The sequence below is a fragment of the Canis lupus genome, chromosome 24 (assembly GCF_048164855.1).
Source record: "Canis lupus baileyi chromosome 24, mCanLup2.hap1, whole genome shotgun sequence".
Taxonomy (NCBI): Eukaryota; Metazoa; Chordata; class Mammalia; order Carnivora; family Canidae; genus Canis; species Canis lupus.
The window spans coordinates 5,185,501-5,204,599 of record NC_132861.1 but is presented as its reverse complement, the minus strand read 5'-3'; the positions used below and the strand labels follow the sequence as shown (position 1 = coordinate 5,204,599).

General features: G+C 35.8%; 1 protein-coding gene across 1 annotated transcript in view; it reads left to right on the top strand.

Annotated features, from left to right (window-relative positions):
- The window catches only part of LOC140616562 (uncharacterized), a 417,503-nt gene that overhangs the window by 114,498 nt on the left and 283,906 nt on the right, over positions 1-19,099 (top strand). Inside the window, exons 3-5 of the mRNA XM_072797182.1 lie at positions 5,599-5,707; positions 7,236-7,308; positions 7,694-7,742. The gene's annotated coding sequence lies outside the window, so the exon portion shown is untranslated. The remainder of the gene's footprint in view (positions 1-5,598; positions 5,708-7,235; positions 7,309-7,693; positions 7,743-19,099) is intronic.

Below are 19,099 nucleotides of genomic sequence, written 5' to 3'. Positions count from 1 at the left end.
TTATAGTTAGCCTTCTCCAGTGCATTTTGAAACCCAAATCTTTGGTTTATGTTACTTCACTACAGTTCTATTACTTTTAGCTCAATTCTAATAGCTAGCAATTATGGAGGGCTTACTATATGTCAGGTACAGTTCTAAGCAGTTTATGTGGATAGACATTAATTAATCTTCACAAGAATCTTTGTGAGTACACTGTGAGAATTGTGAAGTACACTGAGCCTTATAGAGTTCAGCAACTTATTTAAAGATTAGATAGCTTGTAAGATACAAAGGCAGGAGTTAAACTCTGGAGGTACCCTGTGTGTTGGGGGGGGATGGGGGCAGCAACTAGGCTCTTAATTCCTATACTGTAATGCCTCCATAAATGACTGACTAAAGTTCAGACTCACTAATTTGGCTTTCAACTCTCTGATCTCCAACTTCTTTTAATTTTCAGAAATATATAACACAAAACTAGTATAATGGCTTATCTGTTCTATTCATAATTCCATATATTTGCACTGGGTTTTTGGCTCATATAGTTTTATTTATACTGTTTTCTTTAACCCCTCATTTTCCCCCTTATCCTCACCAAACTAAAAGTCTTAAGTATAAAATATCTGCATCATCTTTCAACACTTATTAAGCACTATAGGATCTACTTTACCTAGGAGTGACCCTTGTCCTCTGCTTACCAATTATATTTATTTATTTATTTATTTATAAAAAATATTCATTTATTCATGAGAGACACACAGAGAGAGGCAGAGACACAGGCAGAGGGAGAAGCAGGCTCATGCAGGGAGTCCAATGTGGGACTCGATCCCCAGACTCTGGGATCACACCCTTAGCCAAAAGCAGATGCTCAACCACTGAGCCACCCAGGCATCCCAAGTATACCTGTTTTAAATGCATTTGTAATTATAATGAATTTTGTCATTTATGTTTCACATACATTGGGTGGTATTTTGAATATTGATGTTTGTGTGTTATTCTCTATGAGACTGTAATTTTTGCATGTATTAGAATCATATTAAATAGCTGTAAAATAATTTAAATGGGTCAAATATATTTTCTGATTATCATTTTTAATTTGAATCCAAAAATTCAATTGAATAAAGAGAAACAGTAGCTTTCCCCCTAAATGCCAAATGATCTCAGATGATGTCACAGTTTCTGGTTTTTAGTTACTATTGGATCTCAAGTACTGTTACCACAAGAATGGAGATTTTCCAATAGTTGTAAACAGAAAGTACAGTGCCAGGAATCTGGCTTGAAAGTCTTGTCTCATGAAACTTTTGGTCCTAATGGTTGAGCTTTTTCATACTTCTTGCTAAATCTTTTCAAATGTGCTCATCATTTTCTATTACACCACTAGTTGGGACTCTAGAATATCAGTTCCAAAACAACAATCAAATGGATAGAAACCAAATTTTATGAGACTAAAAGACAATCTCCCTGAAAAATAGAGCTGTTAGGTTCATGGGATAATGTGGTTGCAGTGATATACACAGTTGGGTGATGAAGAAGCATCAAGCTAAAATGATGCAGGACTGTATTTCCTTCTTTTAACTACTTATTTTTTTTTCTTTTAACTACTTTAAATGCAAGTTGCTCTTTCTCTTGGAACACTGGTCTACTTCGGGGTTTACAATTCTACAACAAGATAGATTTTGACTCAGTTTTCCCCTACTATGCTTGAGGCTAGCCAAACTAAACCCTTTTTATTAGGGTCTCCTTGAAAATTCATATTGTTTTCTGATTTTTTGTTGGCCATGAACTTCCTAAAATTAAATTCAGAATGATAACAAGAGCTACTAAGCTTGTCAAAGTTTAGGCTTTGACAATGCTGATACTTTTTAATGTTTTTAATACCCAGCCAAGCATTTGTATTACATCTCCTAAATGTATTTGTATTACATCTCCTAAATGCATTCTTGAATGAAATTTCTAAGTTCTTCTCCCACTTTTGAAGTAGATCAGCAAAATGGGAAAATTTTGCATTTTATGGTTTGTATGGCAGCCCAGGCACCTTGTAGATTTCAATAAATGCTTGTCAACCATGCCGTTTTAAAAAGCAAGCTGTTTAAAATGACCAAACATTTTCAGAGGTGAATGGGAGCAATCCCTTTTCTTTCTTTCTTTCTTTCTTTCTTTTTTTTTTTTCACAAAGCAATCCCTTTTCTTATATGGGATTCAAGACCTTCTATTCTGGTGTTTAGATAATTCAGATGCTGTGTTCCATCCAAGTTGCTTTGACCTGGGTTCTGATTTTTTTCATGCTTCTTTCCCTGTTTCACTGTATTCTATTTAGGATTCTAGATTAGAAGGCATATAATATGAAAGGAAAAGTACCTATAAAGGGTTTGAAGCATTTCAGATGATGAAAAGAAGAACTTTTGGTAGAGGTGAAGGTTAGAGAAGGCTTTATAAAAAAATCAAGGCCAGGAGGAAAAAGACCTGAGCTGATAGTAATATACTCTGAAGTTACAAATCAGTGTTTGGTATAACTAGGTGTTTAGTAAACTGAATAGATAATCTTCTAGGAAGATACTTTAAAGTCAAGTTTAAGGACACATAAATTACATACCTCATAAAATTGTTTTAGGTGTTAGCCATTAGTTAGTAGAACATATTTTCTGTCATTTACCAGTTTAAAAATAGTCCTTTTTTGGAGCACACACTAAAAAGATTGAAAGAAAGAAAAAGATACCTTCCATCAGTCCTTCAAACAAACTATAAGTCAACACTACATTGACTAAGAAGAACCTGCAAAGCATCTATCTCATGTGTATTTTTGCCACATCTCTCATTCAGATTGATACTTTTTTCTAGGCAGTTCAAAGAATCATAACATTCAGTCTGTGTTTTAAATTATTTACGATTGAATTTAGCCAAAATAAATGCCTTCCAAGTGAGATATGTGCAGAATTCCTCTTAAATACTTAAGAGACTCAATAGCTTACTAGATAGAACACAGTGACCAGCAAAAATAAAGGCTTTGTGTGTCTCCAGTGCTTTACATGTTCAAATTTAAATGATTTTCTAGTTATAGTCCCCTTGATGTCCAAACCTCCCTCAAGGGTCGGTGATACAGATCTGTAGGGTCATCATACTGACCTCAGAAACTACCAAGAGTAAGAGAGGACAAAGGTTGGGGATAAACTTTGTTCAAGAGAGATGACTAAACTACCTATATTTATGATTAAACTAGAGGACAATACTGTGGTCCAGAACAGAATTTTGAGCAAAATGATGAGAATCTAGGTCAGAAATGGAACAGGAGGCCAGGTCTAGTGAAGTAGTCCAGTGTAAGTCTGTGAACTGAGCTGTTATGAGTCTGAGGATGTTTCTATGGATACCTACCACATGACTTCATCTTGGTTTACAGACAAGGGGTAAGACCAGAGAAATCACTAGTGATAGACAAACTGGGCAACTGGCCCTGTGATAGCCAGCTAGTCTCTCTGAATATTGTCTCAGAATATCACCCTAATGAATTAATTTAAAACTCTCCATTATCTGGGGTGCCTGAGTGGCTCAGTCAGTTAAGTATCTGCCTTCAGCTCAGGTCATGATCTCAGAGTCCTGAGATTGAGCCCTGTGGCTGGGCTTGCACTCAGCAGGGAGTCTGCTTGACCCTCTCCCACCCTCTCCCTCTGCTGTTCCTCCTCTCTTTGCCCCTCCCTCCACCTCCACCCCCTCATGCTCTCTCAATAAATAAATAAATAAATAAATAAATAAATAAATAAATAAATAAAATATTTTAAAAAACTCTATTATCTGATTTTGAAGTCTCCACCTCTGTCTTTTAAGTTACTTTAACTAAACTACTTATATAGTTCTCACCTTTTTTAGAACCTAACACTCCACCTGCCCTTTTCTGTCTGGTAACTCCTATTCATCCTTCTTTAACCAGCTCAAGCAACACATTCCAAATCAGTCCTAGGCTGGTTTGGGTAATCCTGGGTTCTTCCATAGAATCTTATGCCCAGGTGATTTTGGTGTACATAAATGATTAAGGCCATATCTCCATGGTTATCATATTTATTGTAATTATCTCTGTGTGTAACTTCCTCTATCTCAGTTGAGCACACTTTCAGTGAAGAATCAATGTTTTAATCATCATCAAATCCTTAGAATCTAGTTTAATGCTTGCAATATGGTGCATACAAGCATATATTTATTGATTCAGTTAATGAATATTGGCATTAGACTATTTCTATGAAAAAAAAACTGTACAAAATTTATTAGTTTAACCCAAAGGCATAGTATTTAAAGGCAGATGAGAGTCATTGCTTATTACAACATGTTACTTTTATGTTTAATTCTCCTGCTAAAGGCCCTTGAAAATTATGAAAACTTTGTAAACCTCATCCTAATCTTCTCTCTCTATCTACTTTCTTCCTCCACAGATTATTCCATTTTTCTCTTCTCTCTGTCCTCTAGCTCTTTCTTTTCTCTTAATTCTCTCACAGTGAGAATTTGCAGTAATATAGAATTTTTAATTAATTTTATTGGGGTATAATTTGCATAAAGTAAAATATATCTTCAGTGAGTTTTTATATATGTCTGTGGCCATCGAACCACTGCCACAATCAAGTTCGAGGACATTTCCATAAGCCCCAAATTTCCCTCATGATACTGTTTTACATTCCTTGCCCCTCCCCCTCAGCCTCTGGGAAACACTGATTTGCTTTCTATTGTCATAGATTTGATTTGTCCTTTCTAGAATTTCATAAATACAATTATACACTAAGTACTCTTTATGAGTGCTTATCATAGTTTTAAGATTCATCTATGTTGTGTGTTTCAGTAGTTCATTCCTATTTATTATTGATTAGTATTCCTTTGTATGGATATACTACAGTGTGTTTATTCATTCAATTATTTACACAGGTTGTTTTCCTGTTTCTGAGTATTATGAATAAAGCTACTCTGAACATTTGTACTTAAGTCTTTGCGTGGACATATGTTTTCATTTTTCTTAGGTAATTACCCATGAGTTGAATTACTGGGTATATGATAAATTTAAATTTTTTATTAGAAACTGTCACACTTTTCCAAAGTGGTTGTGCCACTTACATTCCCATTAGCAATGTATGACAGTTCCAGTTTTTCCATGTCCTCATTGACACTTTATATTGTTAATTTTTATATATTCAGTCATTCTAGTAAGTTTGTAATGTGTTATCTTATGGTTATTTGTTCTGCATTTCTCTGATGTCTAATGATATGACCATCTCTTCATGTGCTTATTGGTCATTTTATACATTTTATTTTAATTTATTTTTAAAGATTTTTATTTATTTATTCATGAGAGACACAAAGAGAGAGGCAGACACATAGGCAAAGGGAGAGGCAGACTCTCTGTGGGGAGCCTGATGCGGGACTCAATCCCAGGATCTCAGAATCACAACCTGAGTTGAAGGCAGACACTCAACCACTGGGCCGCCCAGATGCCCTCATTTTATACATTTTAAATGGCCTATTCTAATCTTTTATCTATTTAAAGTATATTTAGTTTAATAATATTATTGTGAATTATAAGAGATCTTTATATGTCAGCAATACATAATTTGTTTTTAATTTAAAACTTTTGTTTTTCTGTTTAATCAGAGTGGACAAATCCCTGATTTAATTCAACAATTCCTGTACTTTTGCTTATATCTAAGTCAAGTGCAACAATTAGCCAAGTGGAAAATCTGTCATGTGGCCAGAAACTTCTGTAAGACACTTCTTGATAATTGTCTTTTACCTTTGCAAAGGATCTGAACCTATTATAAGTATTATGTAGTAATATAATCAAGAGAAATACATCAGTCAATGAGTAGTTTACACAAGCCAGCTGTCCCACATGGCTTGAATGATTTGATAATACTCTTGTATAGCAAATAGAGAATTTGATTATAAAAAACAAGATAGCACATAAATTTGTACAGCTAAATTGGCGAACAATGTAATAGTATTGAAATATATGTAAAAATAAATGCACATAAAGCCTGGGGTAAGAATTATCTCTCTGTCCTTTTGGAGTGCAAACTTAAGTCACTGTGATACCTCAGTCTCATCATCAATGTCTAGATATAGTATATTCTTGATATTTGTGGTAGTTATGTTGTATAAAGTTGCTGTAAACACTGAATTAGCACACATATTGAATTAGCTCCTAGGGAAGACAAGCAAGAAAACAAATAAATAAATTTATATAGTTCACATACTGTATATACTGTATAATCTTTAACCCTAAAAGTAACTCACCCATTCTAGATGCCATTCTCTTCATTTTACAAAATAGAAACCAAGATATAGAAGTGTTAAGTGACTTGTCTGAGGCTGTCCCACTAACAGGTGCCAGAGCTGGGATTCAAACTCCATTCAACTGGCTCCAGAGCCAGAACTCCCCACATCACACTGCACTGCCCTTACCATCTCCATCCTCTGGTCATCTCTTCATTAGCGTGAACAAGAAAGGAGAGCATTGTCTTTGACCTCAGCTGAAAATGAGTGCTTTGAACAGCCTAAATATTTTACTGTCCTGAGCATGTTCATGGGTTATCACAAAAGTGATAGGAATATTGATTTTGGGGTTCACAAATAAATTTTGGAAAGCAGGTGAATTCACAATTATAGGATCTTTGAAAAGTGAAGGTTGAATATACATGAGAGCATAAATGCAGAGATTCACATACATACAATTATATGCAGTTTTAGGAGGGTGGAAGTGGGGAAGGGCAGGGTATCAGGATGGCAGACAATGGTCTCTGAACTCTTTCATTCTGCCTTAAATTGGATGTTGGTAAGATTTTTTGATCATTTTTCAGATCTCTGACTTATGTCCTGACTATGTCTAAATGGCTAATTGACTATTTGTGGGTCAAAAATGAAGCAATCTGTTGGCTAACAGAGTTACAAAATCAGGGTCATATATATATATATATATATATATATATATATATATATATATATATAATTATTTAGTTGTCTTTTATATAGCCTCACATCTCAAGTTAAGCAAATGTTGGTAGATTTGGTCAGTCATATTGATATAATTTGAATCACAAAGGATAGAAGAATTTCAGTAGCTGTCATACCTTTACTTTCTTATTTCTTTATTTGAGGTCATTAAAGGTCTATATAAGATGATTCCAACTATTTCCATAGCTCAGTTTGAGAAATGAGGTAATGACATTTGGCAGAAACATTAAAGCTATACTAACTTCATACAACTGCTAACTCTCAGAATATTATTCCAGACAACTTGGACATAGGAAGCAATTGGAAGAACTCAATGAATCACACAACTGGAGCTGGTGAAAGTTTCTCAAGGTGGAAAATCATTTAGGTGTAAAATCTATTGTTTTAGATTTTTTTCCCTCATCCTTGTATCCTTCACTTAATACTTTTGAAAAAGAGAATTATTTTTGGAACAAGACTTTTTTCACTAAATGTTTATTCTTTCTAGAATGTGTTGGCTGTAATTTGAATGGATGAATGAATGAATGAATGAATGACTTTGCTGGCTTGTTATTTTAAAAGTAAAAACATTGCCATGGCAATGTATAAATCATAAGGAATAGAATACCATTTTTAACCTGTAGGTTGAGTATTTAATAATTTAATTTTATTTAGTAAACATTCATTCAATATTTGAGGGACATTTCTAGACATTAGGGATATTGAAAATTAATAATGTGTTGTCTCTGGCTTTCAGGGATTTACATTCCAGTGAGATGATTGTAGAAACTGCTCTGTAGAGTGTGGTAAGTGCTCTATTGGTATCACAAGCCAATATATCTCTCTTTTTTTTTCTATATGTAGAGCCAGTATATCTCATATGAGCTATAGTAGCAGCTAAAGCCATGGATAAAGTTTCACAGAGAACTTTAAAAAATTCATGAGGCATAGAATGGAAAGTTGGTTTAGATGGGAGGCATTTTAGACAAAGGGAACAACATTTAAAAAACACAAAGCATAAAAGGTACTGTGTTTGGGATTATGCACTATAATGTTATGATACATGAGGAGGAGTTTTTATAGGAGATGAAACTGGAAAAAATAAGTTGGGGTAAAATTGAAAGTAGTTTTAACAGCCATATTAAGAAGTATAAATTTAATCTAAAGCAACATGAAGACCTCAAAGATCTTTAAACGATAGTGGACCCAGTCCTATATTTTTTTTTGGAGATAATTCTAATGATATTGTAAGGGATGGATTCAAAAGAGGAAAACTAGGAACCAGGAGACCAGTTTTGAGGCTGTTACACTGTTCAGTAGGAGAGGATGAGGATCTCAGCTAGGGCTATTCTAAAGGAAATAAAGAAAAGGGAACAGATGGGAGAGAAATTGTTCACATAGAATTGTCTGGGAGCAATAATGGTCTATCATAGTAATGAGAGGCTGAGGAACCAGGGAATATTTGAGAAAGCATTCATAATAGAAGCCATTTGACTGAGTAAGGGCAAGAAGATGCAAAGTGTAGTTTTGTTTGTTTTGGTTGAGAAAGAAGGACAGTTTTCACTTTTTTTTTAGAAAGACAAATTTTGTTTTTGTGGTTTTAAGATTGGGTCAAAAAGTGCTCCGAGAGAGAAGGATTAGAATAAGTAGGGGAAAAAGACATCAAGCAACCCCTCTTGGTCTCTCGTTAGCTGTAGATTGGTCCAGGCCATACAGAAGTGTATGAGCAACAGTCTAGAATCAATGTTCAATTGGTCTATTTGGCACATGTATTTCTGCGATTTTTTTTTTTATCATAATACCTTGCTATTGGCCTGTATTGGCCTTTATTTGCTGTTTTCTCTTACCTGGTTCTGGCCTAGTCTACTTCATCACCTATGACTTCTCTCCTTGAAGTCTGTTTACATTAATCTGATTATAGTGAGCTGGATGAGAAAAATGAAATTTATTAGGAGAGTACAGAGGTGTTTCATAGAACTCAAAGGCAGGCAGGAGAATCCTTACTTACTAGACTTTGTGTATCTGCAACTTTTTTTGTCTCTGCAGAACGGAGCCAGTGTGATAGGTAGAAGATGCCAACCCACAGTACCCAAGTTTCATGTATATGTAGTCTAGTTACATGAAAAAAAAAACTACTTTCTCTCAGCCAGTTCCAAAAAATCAATCTCAGAACTTTTTGTAATCTAGTCACCTCTTAGTCTTCTAACAGTAGAGATATTGTTCTAATTCTGTAGAAAATGATATGTTTTCATTGGAATAATGATCTAAAATATAGATTAATTACAACCTGGGATTCTAGGCTTTCCTGTAACTAATACATTGAAAATAAGTCTTTTATTTGTCCACATGAACCTAAAGTAACAAAGAAATTTCTTCTAAGAGTCTCTAGTACCCTGTGCTGTGGCCAGGCTACAAGGTTCAGTTAAATGACTGATGTATTTGTCCACAATAATTGGTGATGTTTGTGATGTTTGCTAGGTCTCAACAGGACACCTTGATTTGAGACTGAGACTGAATTTCAGAATTTTCCCCATCTATCCCTTTCTGTCATAACTTGGCTCATGTATCAGATGGTTATAGACATATGGACTTCAAACTCTAATATCTCCTATATGCAGTTTCTTTCAACTCATAAAAAAAACAAAGAAACTGGGAGTAGGAGAAAACTTCTGGGATAACTTAAGTTTGAGGAAGGAGGAGGCCTCGTTTCATCATATCAGGGACATATTACCAGAGGTCACAAGGCAATAAGTCAATTATTACAGTTAACTTGTATTTATGTAAAATATAAGTAAACAATAGTATTAGAAATGATGTTTGGGAAACAACTTTGCAATCTCCTTAAAAAATAGGTTGGTAGATATAATTTGCCATTAAAATAAGGGGACTGGCACCATAGTATAGAGCCTCTTCCTTTTTCGACAAGTCAAGTCTCATAATGCAGAAAATTAACAATATTATAAAATTAAAAGTCAATACATAAGTCAACAGATACTTGTACCTGATAAAAGGACAGAAGAAAATCAATCCTTAGACATACTTTTAAGTTCCTTATATGCTATATATTTATATTTTATTGATTGAGTTTATCTCCACACTCCACTTACGCTATCCCGATCCCAAATGGAAAGAGAAAGGATACAAAAGATGAACTACTTGCAGGGAGATCTGATCTGACTCATCCACAAAGTCACAGATGCTTTAGTCTGGATAAGCCTTTTAATATGGCAGAAACTTTTTGTGCTGTGATTCTGGTTTTGTTTATTTATAAAATGTCCAAACGGATGTCCAGTGATGTGACTAATGATGTGTCAGCACCAGCTTCATGACATGCAGAGGCAGGCCCCCTGTCAAGAACACAGGTCCTTTGGGGAGACCATGGAGGGTTTCTTGCTTCCTAAAAGGCCTGGAGGTGGCTCACATTGCTCTTACCATCCTTTTTCCCCCACCTCAGGTAAGTTCAGGAAACCACACCCAATTTCTGAGGAACTGAGTGAAGGTGACAAACAGGCAGTGGAAATCTGGCTTTGCAGCTAGGTATTGTGTTGTGCATGCTTTGGGTGAAGTCCACCTTTGGCCATTTACAAGGACAATTGAATTTAGAGGAGAAAGTGTATTTCAAATTTTACATTTGAAAGTTACATTAACTTAGGTGCCAGGGTGGCTCTGTTGGTTAAACGTCTGCCTTTGGCTCAGCTCATGATCCCAAGGTCCAGCCCTGCATTGGGCTCCCTGCTTAGGGAGGAGTCTGCTTCTCCTCCTCCCTCTGTCTGTCCTCCTCCTGGTGGTGCTCTCTTTCTTTCTCTTTGTCATTAAATCTTTAAAAAAAAATTAAAAGGTCACATTAACTTAAAAGCAGATGCCCTTGCATACTTTCCTTGAATTTCAAGAATACAACCGACAAATCAGAACAATCAGAACTGAAGAAACAAGAGCGCGGCGTGAACACGGGGAAGCAAAAGAAAGCAAGAAAGTATGCGACCATGAAGCGAATGCTTAGTCTCTGAGATCAGAGGCTTAAAGAGAAGGATAGATTAAAACCTAATAAAAAAGAAAAGAAAGATCCCACTGCACTCAAGGAAAGAGAAGTCCCCCAACATCCTTCCTGCGTATTCTTCCAATATAACACACAGCTGGGCCCACCTTACCACATCCTGGTTGATACCAACTTTAGCAACTTTTCCATTAAAGCCAAACTTGACTTAATACAGTCAATGATGGACTGTCTGTATGCCAAGTGTATCCCTTGTATAACTGACTGTGTAATGGCTGAAATTGAGAAACTGGGGCAAAAATATCGAGTGGCTCTAAGGATTGCCAAGGATCCAAGATTTGAACGATTGCCATGCACACACAAAGGAACCTATACAGATGACTGCTTAGTACAGAGAGTAACTCTGCACAAGTGTTACATTGTGGCCACAGGACCTTAAACAAAGGATCCAGAAGATCCCTGGAGTTCCCATCATGTACATTTATTTCTCTTTTTTTTATTTATTTATTAATAGAGAGAGAGAGAGGCAGAGACACAGGCAAAGGGAGAAGCAGGCTCCATGCGGGGAGCGGAGCCTGACGTGGGACTCGATTCCGGGTCTCTAGGATCACACACTGGGCTGCAGGCAGCAACTAAACTGCTGTGCCACCAGGGCTGCCCCCATCATGTACATTTCTAACCATAGGTACAACACTGAGCAGATGCCAGATGATTATGGAGCCCCTCAGTTCTAATTCTTAAAAGATAGAGTTTTTCTGCCTTCTTATCCCAACTTTTTCTGTTGCCAGTTCATATTAGCAATATGCTATAGTATGAATTACTCTTCTTACCCATTTGCTCTGTTACGAGCTGAGTATGGTTAAATATACTCATTTTTTGATGTTTTGAAATCAGTATTTTGTATCATTTTAAGTATTGTTGCATCTTTCTATAAATCAGATGATTGCTTGTATAATTTGATGGTTGTTTTATATTGATTTACTCAACAAACATTTATTAAAGTTATATTAGGTACTTAAAAAGAACAATCAGAACTGGAATTATATAACATTCATTCGTTAATTTATTTATTCAACAAGGATTCAGTGCTTTCTATGTGTTAAGCTGTGCCATTTCCCGGGGCTATAATAACAATACAGAATGAGGGATCCTGACTTAGACAGAAATGATTAAGAAACACCATGCAAATGATAGCTAGGAGATACCTAGTAAAGAGACAGAAGATAGAGCAAAGAACTCCAGGCAGAGGACCTGATGAAGAGTCAAAGATGGGAAAGGTCATAGGGGATGAAAGAACTAAAGACCAGAAATAATTGGAGTAGCAAAAGCAAAAGTGGGGAGATGGGATAGGTGAGGCAAGAGAGGTGGGCAGATCATGCAGTTTGCTGTTGATCATTTGAGGATTGTGGTTTCTTAATCGAAGAACAATGTGAAGCCATGGAAAGATTTTCGGTAGTATATTGTCTATTTGCAGGATAATTGTTTAAAAAAATAAAATCATGATTTTCATACAAATATAAAATAAACGCATGTCAGAGATATTATTTAATCATTAATTAATGATGTTCCAAGTGATTCAAAGGAGAATCCAAAAGCAGATATATATATATATATATATATATATATATATATATATATATATACACACACACATACACCCATAGACTATCAGGAATGCTGAAATGCCATATTATAGTCATCGAGGAGTCAATTCAGCTTACATTCAGCTTGTGAAGTTTGGATCAGCGGGACTCTATCCTGAGCCATTTTTCATTTCTATGTCTATAATCTTGCTTTGGTTGATCTTATTTACTAACATAACCTTTATGTGCCATCTACCCACTGAATACTATCAAATTCTTAACACTTACAGTAATTCCACTGACTTGTCTTCTGGTTGGTTCAAAATTAAGGTGTAGCAAACAGAAATTGTGATCACTGTTTCCTTCTCCATATGCCAGTGGCTCTCCCCCCAGATCTCCCTAATTTTGTCCACAGTACTTCTATGCATTTGGAAAGTCATGCCAGAAAGAAGAAGCCATCTCCAATGCCCCTCTCTCCTCTACTTCATATCAAATCTAGCACACACATACACTTCTTTCCATACCCTTTCCCACTGTTCTGATTCACAACAGTATTGTCTCTTCAGTGTAGTCCATTTTCTTTTCTTGATATATAATTCGTATATCACTAAATTCACTCCATTAAAGTATACAATTGAGTGGTTTTTATTGTATTCACATTTCTGTGCAACCACCCTCAAAGTCTAAGTTTAGAACATTTTCATCACCCTAAAAATAAATTCCTAATGCATTAGCCGTCACTCTGCATATCCATCCCTACTCTCTCCTAGCCTCAGGCACCAATAATCTTTTTTTTTTGCACTTAAAAATTTTATTTACATTCTAATAATTAACATACAATGTATTCCTGGTTTCAGAGGTAGAGGTCCATAATTCATCTGTCTTATATAACACCCAGTGCTCATTACATCAAGTGTCCTCCCTAATATCCATCACCCAGTTATCCCATCCCCCCATCCTCCTCCCCTCCCACAACCCTCAGTATTCTTTCTTTCTTTTGTGTGTGTATTTTTTTATTGGAGTTCGATTTGCCAACATATACAATAACTACCAGTGCTCATCCCGTCAAGTGCCCCCCTCAGTGCCCATCACTTAGTCACCCCATCCCCCCACCCACCTCCCCTTCCACTACCCCTTGTTCATTTCCCAGAGTTAGGAGACTCCACTGTTCTGTCACCCTCACTGATATTTCCCACTCATTTTCTCTGCTTTCCCCTTTATCCCCTTTCACTATTTTTTTATATTCCCCAAATGAATGAGACCATAAAATGTTTGTCCTTCTCCGATTGACTTACTTCATTCAGCATAATACCCTCCAGTTCTATGTGGATACATTGAAGCAAATGGTGGGTATTTGTCATTTCTAATGGCTGAAAAATAGTCCATTGTATATATAGACCACAGCTTCTTCATCCATTCATCTTTCGTTGGACACCGAGGCTCCTTCCACAGTTTGGCTATTGAGGACATTGCTGCTATAAACATTGGGGTGCAGGTGTCCTGCCATTTCACTGCATCTGTATCTTTGGGGTAAATCCCCAACAGTGCAATTGCTGGGTCGTAGGGCAGCTCTATTTTTAACTCTTTGAGGAACCTCCACACAGTTTTCCAGAGTGGCTGCACCAGTTCACATTCCCACCAACAGTGCAGGAGGGTTCTCCTCTCTCCACATCCTCACCAACATGTGTTGTTTCCTGTCTTGTTAATTTTCACCATTCTCACTGGTGTGAGGTGGTATCTCATTGTGGTTTTGATTTGTATTTCCCTGATGGCAAGTGATGCGGAGCATTTTCTCATGTGCTTGTTGGCCATGTGTATGTCTTCTTTGGTGAAATTTCTGTTCATGTCCTTTGCCCATTTCATGATTGGATTGTTTGTTCCTTTGCTGTTGAGTTTAATAAGTTCTTTATAGATCTTGGATACTAGCCCTTTATCTGATAGGACATTTGCAAATATCTTCTCCCATTCTGTAGGTTGTCTTTTAGTTTTCTTGACTGTTTCTTTTGCTGTGCAGAAGATTTTAATCTTGATTAAGTCCCAATAGTTCATTTTTGCTTTTGTTTCTCTTGCCTTCATAGATGTATCTTGCAAGAAGTTGCTGTGGCTGAGTTCAAAAAGGGTGTTGCCTGTGTTCTCTTCTAGGATTTTGATGGATTCTTGTCTCACATTTAGATCTTTCATCCATTTTGGGTGTATCTTTGTGTCTGGTATAAGAGAATGGTCTAGTTTCATTCTTCTGCATGTGGCTGTCCAATTTTCCCAGCACCATTTATTGAAGAGACTGTCCTTTTTCCAGTAGATATTCTTTCCTGCTTTGTCGAATATTAGTTGACCATAGAGTTGAGGGCCCATTTCTGGGTTCTGTATTCTGTTCCATTGATCTATGTGTCTGTTTTTGTGCCAATACCATTCTGTCTTGATGATCACAGCTTTATAGTACAACTTGAAATCCGGCATTGTGATGTCCCAGCTCTGGTTTTCTTTTTCAATAGTCCCCTGGCTATTTGGGGTCTTTTCTGATTCCACACAAATCTTAAGATTATTTTTTCCAACTCTCTGAAGAAAATCCATGGTATTTTGATAGGGATTGCATTAAATGTGTAAATAGGCACCAATAATCTACCGTCTGTTTTTGTACATTTGCTTATCCTGGCCATTTCATATAAATGGAACTCTATAATATGTGATCCTGTGTTATTGACTCCTTTCATTTAGGATAGTGTTTCAAGGTTCATCCACATTGTACTGTGTATCAGTACTTAATTACTTTGTATAGGTGAATAATACTCCATTGGATGGATACAACACATTTTACATGTTCATTCATCACTTAATAGACATTTGGGATATTTTCACTTTTGACTATTTTGAATAATGCTGCTGTGAACATTTGCTTACATATTTCTGTGTGAACATTTGTTTTCATTTGTATTGGATATAGATCTTGAAGTGGAATTGTTGGGTGATATGGTAACCCTATGTTTAACTTTTTGAGGAACTGCTAAATTCTGTAACAAAATCACCACCAGATTTGCATTCCTAATAGCAGTGTATGAAGGTTACAATTTCTCTGTCTTTACCAAAACTTGCTATTATTTGATTTTTTATCATAACCATTTAAGATGAGTGAAGATGAATTATAAAGATAAAAACTCATTATAGTTTTGATTTAAATTTTCATAATGATCAATGATGTGAACACTTTTTTCATTTGCTTATTGGCCATTTATATGTATTCTTTGGAGAATATGTGTTGAAATCCTTGACCTACTTTTTAAATAGATAATTAGCGCTTTTTTATTGAGTTGTAAGGATTCTTTATATGTTATGACTACAAGGTTTTTATCAGATACATGACCTGCAAGTATTTTGTCCCATTCTGTGGACTGTTTTTTTTCACTTTCTTGTTGGTTTTCATTTGCAGGACAGAAGTTTTAAAATTTTGAATACTCCAACATAATTTTCTTTTGTTTTTTATGCTTTTGGTATTATATCTAAGAAACTATTGCTTAATCCAAAGTTATGAATATTTACTCCAAGTTTTATTATAAAAGTTTTATATACTTAGTTCTTACATTTAGATTAGTGATTCATTCTGAGTTAATTTTAGTTTTAATTTAAAATAAGGATTTATTGTCATTCGTTTGCCTGTGGATATTCATTTGTCCTGGTATTATTTGTTGAAAATGTTATTATTTCCCTGTTGAAATAGTCTTTGTACCCTTTTCAAAAATCAGATGACCCCAAAATGTATGGATTTATTCCAGAACTTTCAGTTCTATTCATTATACTATATGTCTATCTTTATGGCAGTACCATACTGTCTTGATTATTATAGTTTTACGATAAGATTTGAGATTGAAAAGTGTGAGTACTCCAAATTTGTTCTTCTTTATTGATACTATTTTATCAAATTTGTGTCCCTTGCATTTCCGTATAAATTTTAGGACAAATTTGTCAATCTCTGCAGCAAAGACAGATAGGATTTTGATAGAGATTGTGTTAATCTGTGGATCTGTTTGGAGAATATTGTTGCCTTAATAATATTAAATTTTCTGATCATGTGAGGTTTGTTTTCATTTATTTGAATATTCTTTAATTCAAATTGCAAATAAACCTATTAAAATCATGACAATAATGTGATTATCTTTCACATCCTCCAGAATGGTAAATATTATATAATGTCTGGTAACTCTAAGGGTTGGTGAGGATATGGGAAAGGGGTTCAGTTAAGGACTAAAATTAAAGTATAAATTAGCATAATGCAATTGGAGAGCCATTAATCAAAATCTAATAAAATTAAAGATGCACATGCCTTACATTCAGCTAGTATATCTGCCCTAGATGTACCTATCTACCCTTAGGAACTCTCATATGTTACAGAAGAAGGCATGCAAAAAATATTATTGTAGGTTATTAGTAATAAAAAATGGGAAATTATGGAATTACCCATCAATCTAAGGACTAATAAATAAACAGGTTTGTGATTACTGTGGAACACTTCACAAAAAAAATGAAATAAAGGGCCAGATGGCTTCCCAGGGGAATTCTATCAAACGTTTAAGGAAGAAACCATACCTATTCTACTAAAGCTGTTTGGAAAGATAGGAAGAGATGGAGTACTTTCAAATTCATTCTATGAGGCCAGCATCACCTTAATTCCAAAACCAGACAAAGACCCCACCAAAAAGGAGAATTACAGACCAATATCCCTGATGAACATGGATGCAGAAATTCTCAACAAGATACTAGCCAATCAGATCCAACAATACATTAAGAAAATTATTCACCATGACCAAGTAGGATTTATCCCCGGGACACAAGGCTGGTTCAACACTCGTAAAACAATCAATGTGATTCATCATATCAGCAAGAGAAAAACCAAGAACCATATGATCCTCTCATTAGATGCAAAGAAAGCATTTGACAAAATACAGCATCCATTCCTGATCAAAACTCTTCAGAGTGTAGGGATAGAGGGAACATTCCTCAACATCTTAAAAGCCATCTACGAAAAGCCCACAGCAAATATTATTCTCAATGGGGAAGCACTGGGAGCCTTTCCCCTAAGATCAGGAACAAGACAGGGATGTCCACTCTCATCACTGCTATTCAGCATAGTACTGGAAGTCCTAGCCTCAGCAGTCAGACAACAAAAAGACATGAAAGGCATTCAAATTGGCAAAGAAGAAGTCAAACTCTCCCTCTTCGCCGATGACATGATACTCTATGTAGAAAACCCAAAAGTCTCCACCCCAAGATTGCTAGAACTCATATAGCAATTTGGTAGCATGGCAGGATACAAAATCAATGCCCAGAAATCAATGGCATTTCTATACACTAACAATGAGACTGAAGAAAGAGAAATTAAGGAGTCAATCCCATGTACAATTGCACCCAAAAGCATAAGATACCTAGGAATAAACCTAACCAAAGAGGTAAAGGATCTATACCCTCAAAACTATAGAACACTTCTGAAAGAAATTGAGGAAGACACAAAGAGATGGAAAAATATTCCATGCTCATGGATTGGCAGAATTAATATTGTGAAAATGTCAATGTTACCCAGGGCAATTTACACGTTTAATGCAATCCCTATCAAAATACCATGGGCTTTCTTCATAGAGTTAGAACAAATTATTTTAAGATTTGTGTGGAATCAGAAAAGATCCCGAATAGCCAGGGAATTTTTAAAAAAGAAAACCATGTCTGGGGGCATCACAATGCCAGATTTCAGGTTGTACTACAAAGCTGTGGTCATCAAGACAGTGTGGTACTGGCACAAAAACAGACACATAGATCAATGGAACAGAATAGAGAACCCAGAAGTAGACCCTGAACTTTATGGTCAACTAATATTCGATAAAGGAGGAAAGACTATCCACTGGAAGAAAGACAGTCTCTTCAATAAATGGTGCTGGGAAAATTGCACATCCACATGCAGAAGAATGAAACTAGACCACTCTCTTTCACCAGACACAAAGATAAACTCAAAATGGATGAAAGATCTAAATGTGAGACAAGATTCCATCAAAATCTGGAACTGGAGGTTATTATGCTGAGTGAAGTAAGTCAATCGGAGAAGGACAAACAGTGTATGTTCTCATTCATTTGGGGAATATAAATAATAATGAAAGGGAATATAAGGGAAGGGAGGAGAAATGTGTGGGAAATATCAGAAAGGAAGACAGAACATAAAGACTCCTAACTCTGGGAAACGAACTAGGGGTGATGGAAGGGGAGGAGGGCGGGGGGTGGGGGTGAATAGGTGACGGGCACTGAGGGGGGCACTTGATGGGATGAGCACTGGGTGTTATTCTGTATGTTGGTAAATTGAACACCAATAAAAAATAAATTTATTATTAAAAAAAAGAATATAATTCTTGTAGTTGATCCATTTTTTTCTAGTTACTGCAGTTAGAATTTTGGCTTGCTGCCACCTACAATATTCTATTCCAAAGTGGAAATCCTATGGCATAATTTTGGATTGTGTTCCTAGAAATCCATACTCTAGTCAGGTTCTATAGCCTTCTCAATGTTCTTTTAAGCCACAGAAAATCTCTTTATAGCTCTTCTTCTCTTCCCC